The following is a 4,281-nucleotide window of genomic DNA, read 5'->3' as shown; positions in this document are numbered from 1 at the left end:
AATTTCACAGAAGAGGAAAGTGAGGCCCTAAGCGGTTACTTGATTACCTAATTACATAAAGCTAATTCCTAAGAAAGGCAGGACTGCTTTAAGGCCTCAGAAAACCTGTCCACTGTTCTTTCATTTGCATTACACTTCAGGAAGCCTAAGTCTAGGCTAGTTAGGAGACTTTTTTTAAACCCAGGGAGGTCTTTATTCAGTGAAGTGATTACTAACTGCAAAACAGACTCAATTAAAAATGTAAAGTCAGCAGCATTGTCTCTTCCATTTCAGGATGTCTCCTGAAAATTCCTACTCAGAATTGTTCCGGGAGGTTTGAAAATGGGGGTAGTTTAAGCATCCAAGAGCTGAAATGCAAAAGCCCATTTTAATCGACAAGAAAAACATTTCCTAGCAGACACTGAGCTAATCCTTGAAATTCCTCCTAGTTCTAACATTTTATGAGTTATGATGTAACTTAAATGTCTTGTCCACCATGTCTTAGTTCCTTCCACACATTGAGGCAGGAAAATAGGGTCTGGACGCAGAGACTGAGGAACTCTTCCTGGGTCCACAAGGACGGGGTTCCAAAAGCAGGAGTTTCCCGGTTCCACCCCTCCATCCGAGTAAAGTTCTTTGTCTAGGTTTCCCACCCATGGGCTAGGTGGAAAAATCCAGGTGGGCTTCTTTGTTCAAAAGGCCCACCAAACGCTCTGGGAGGAGGGGGCTCTGTTGTGGCCCAAGCAGCCAATCCGATATCAGAGTCAAAGATCAGTCACTCCAGAGGAAGTTTGAAAGAACTCCTCTCATTGGATCGAACAAGAATGAGAAGGGAGTAACTCCAGGGTTAAAACTCCGCTACTCCTTACCTATATGAATATCCTTCTTCAGACTCCCCTCCCACAACAGGTGGGAGCTCTCTCTCTTTCTCTGCCCAATAAATCCCTTTTCTGCAAAATTCTTTGGGTGTATGATATTTATTCTAACAGTAAGCTCACCAAGGCTCTGGGGGCCCCTTTCTCCATTCTTCTGGGTAAGAGAGTCCAAGGACCTTAACGGACAGGAGGGAGCTGAGTATGCAGCCCCGTCCCGTTACAGGACCATAAGGCCAATTCACACTTCACCTATGACAGGAAATATCCTGTCCATAGGGAATATGCCAAGTAAATGACTTTGTAACTTTATTTCACCCTCTTCATTTACATAGGGCATATATCAAGTAACCAGTGGAAACCCCTAGAGAGTGTTTAAACTCCCACAAATTCTGTAAGGGGGCCCTTGAGCCCATATGCTCCACCCACTCCCTCACTGGAGTGTACTTTCATTTCCAGTAAATATCTGTTTTTGTTGCTTCATTCTTTCTTTGCTTTATGGGTTTTGTCCAATTCTTTGCTAAAGATGCCAAGAAGCTGGACACCTTCCACCAGTAACAACATCAGCTCCATGAATAAATGCACAAACAAATAGAGGCAGATGTAGAAGCCAGAAGTAGTGAAAGTCAGGTCACAGTGTTATTCCTGATGAATGACCCCTAAATTGCTACAATCAGGATAGGTATCCTGACCTGTCTACTTCCAACCCCTCATCTAGTAGTAGAGGGTTAGTTACCAACTCTGTTCTCTCTCCCATGTTCCCTTTCCTCCACCTCTGCTTCAATTCAGACCCTCTCACCTCTCACCTGAACCTCTACAACATAACAAATAAACTTCCTGTGGCCAGACTCTCCCTTTCAATCCACTCTGCAGTCTAGAGTATCTTTCTAGGATACAATTATTGGCATGTGACTTAGCATCAATAACAGAGCTTTGGAATCTTTCTACCTCTCACCACATGTATCCCACGCTGTGGCCACATCAACCATTGCATGCCTGGAGTGCCCTTCCTGCCACATCCACCTAAGCCCCAGGTTCTTTTAAGATGACATGCAAATGACACTTTCTCCATGACAATTTCTTCCCCCCTACAAGGAGGTAGGCCCCTCCCTTCTCTCTGTTTCCCAAGTACTACACTGCTTTTAAGCCCTTTTTACAATCATGTTTTAACTATCAGCTCTTATCTGTCTCCCCAGGGAGGCTCTTCAATCCAATCAAGTATTTATTAGGCACCCTCAGCACAGGCTGCCCTCTATGAATTGGGAATACAGTAGTGAGCAAAACAAAATCTCTCCTCCCATGGAGCTCATAGTCTAAGAAATTGACAAAATACGTTTTATAGGAAATGTCAGGAAGTGATAAGAAGAAAAATAAAGACAGGAAACATGGATGCTATTGTAAAGAGGATGGCTGAAGAAGTCCTCTCTCATTCGGTGGTATCTGAACACAAGCCGGACAAAGCAAGGCAAAGAGCCATGGAGAGAATTAGAAAAGGATATCCAGGGAGATGTGTGATACAGGCAGAGGGACCTGGAAGTGTGAAGTTCTCCTTGGAAACGTATTCACCTTTTTATGTCCCCATTGCTAACCAAAGCCTGGCAAAAGTCCAATCATTATTGGGTATATTATTGCTGAGCTCATGGCCTGGTAGAGATATCACTCCTTTTCACCACTAGTGGTTCTCTTCTGCCTAGAGAAAAAGTACCCAAACTACAAAAAGCCCTATTACTCTGCTGAGAATGCCCTAAAAGTAGTCTTTTAAGGCCAGCTCAAATGCCTGTCCTCAAGAATCCCTTCCATCTGTATTCTTATTGAATCTAGTTTTTACTTCCTCTGTGGCACATACCCTGTAATGCTTTATCTTGCAAGTAATTGTGTACAGACATTATCTTCCTTCAAACTCCTGAGAATCCAGATTATGACCTTTTTACACAATTTTGTTCATGAATTATCTAGCTCAGGCACTTGTGCATAAGGATATCCCTCAACTGAATAACCGAATAATCACTACCAAGATTAGCAAAATATTTAGAAAAGCTGCATGCCCACCAAAGACTCCAGGAGGGTAGGGAAGGAGAGTACACCTCTCCTTCCATGAAGGCTTACTAGTAGTTGTCACAGTAAAGGTTTCCATAATCCTTTTCTAATGCTGTCTCAGGAGTCTCTTTGCCCTTTTTCCTAAGTAGGGAGGTTAGTCAAGTTCTCAAGGGAATTTCTGAAGCCTAAATAGATGCTTCAGGCCAGTGTAGTGGCTCACGCCTGTAATCCCACCACTTTGGGAGGCCGAGGCGGGCGGATCACTTGAGGTCTGGAATTCAAGACCTGCCTGGCTAACAGAGTGAAACCCCGTTCCTACTAAAAATACAAGATTAGCCGGATGCAGTGGCGGGCGCCTGTAATCTCAGCTACTCGGGAGGCTGAGGCAAGAGAATCGCTTGAACCCAGGAGGCGGAGGTTCCACTGCACTCCAGCCTGGGCGACAGAGTGAGACTGTCTCACCAAAAAACAAAGAAACAAACAAAAAACCTAAATAGCTGCTTCAATAGCTGGGAAGTGTGGGGAATGGAGACAGTGACCTGATGTTAACAGTGCGGGTGATTTATGTGGCTGGCGGGGCCACACCCAGTCATTATTCACTTTTCCCGTCCTCACCAGGTTCTCCCTCTTTCCTTAGTTGAGCTTTTCTACCAACTTTCTTTACTCTCCTCCAAGGGCCGACTAACCAAATAAATAAATAAATAAATGAGGGTGGATATAGAATTTTATTTTTTAGAAGAAAAGACAAACCATATTAACAGCTCCCATCCCTACGATATAAAGTGCCAACAGTTACGAAAATAGATGCTGAATAGTCGGTCCTCAGCTTCAATCTGCGGCAATGACTAGTGCCTAAACAAACCATAAAGTCACCGGATTCTGAAAATCACCTACTGTAAGTAAGAGAATATCCTTCTAACTAACTGCTAACAGTCCCAGAAGTGGAGACTAAGTAAAATCTGGAAATTCGACTTAAAAATATTCTGAAGGGAGCAGGACCAGGGGAGGTACCAAGCCATCTCCAAACGCCCCTCAACCCAGAGGCGCTTTAATAAATCTCTACCCCCGACTTCCCCCTACCTTCTCCACGTGTCCCTTTAACTCTCCTCTACCCTCACCACCCCTCCCAAGTCTTCGATTGCTTCCTCGGTTACCTGCTCCCTAAGTCTCGAAGCGTGGGCAAAACTCTGCAGTCGAAGTGCCGGCCGGCAAGGAAGGGGTGCTGGCAGAGGACGCCGGCGCTCCAGTGCCGCCGGTTCCACCGAGCCCGCACCGCCCTCCATGCGGTCCCAGAACTGCAGCCTGAGCCCTATCAACTAGCCCCGCCCACTCCCTAGGCAGGCCCCACCCCCTCGGCACAGAGCTTTTTTGCCCTTGGCAGGCGCCGTAGTCA

At 45.5% G+C, this 4,281-nt stretch overlaps 1 protein-coding gene across 2 annotated transcripts in view; it reads right to left on the bottom strand.

Annotated features, from left to right (window-relative positions):
- POLR3G (RNA polymerase III subunit G) overlaps window positions 1-4,264 on the bottom strand; it is a 37,460-nt gene extending 33,196 nt beyond the window's left edge. For both annotated transcript variants that reach the window (XM_017508561.2, XM_017508563.2), the window contains exon 1: window positions 4,043-4,264. The gene's annotated coding sequence lies outside the window, so the exon portion shown is untranslated. The remainder of the gene's footprint in view (window positions 1-4,042) is intronic.
- Between the last annotated feature and the right edge of the window lie 17 nt (window positions 4,265-4,281).

Source organism: Cebus imitator, unplaced genomic scaffold, assembly GCF_001604975.1.
Source record: "Cebus imitator isolate Cc_AM_T3 unplaced genomic scaffold, Cebus_imitator-1.0 Scaffold16, whole genome shotgun sequence".
In the NCBI taxonomy this organism is placed as follows: domain Eukaryota; kingdom Metazoa; phylum Chordata; class Mammalia; order Primates; family Cebidae; genus Cebus; species Cebus imitator.
This window is presented reverse-complemented; position numbering and strand designations above follow the sequence as displayed.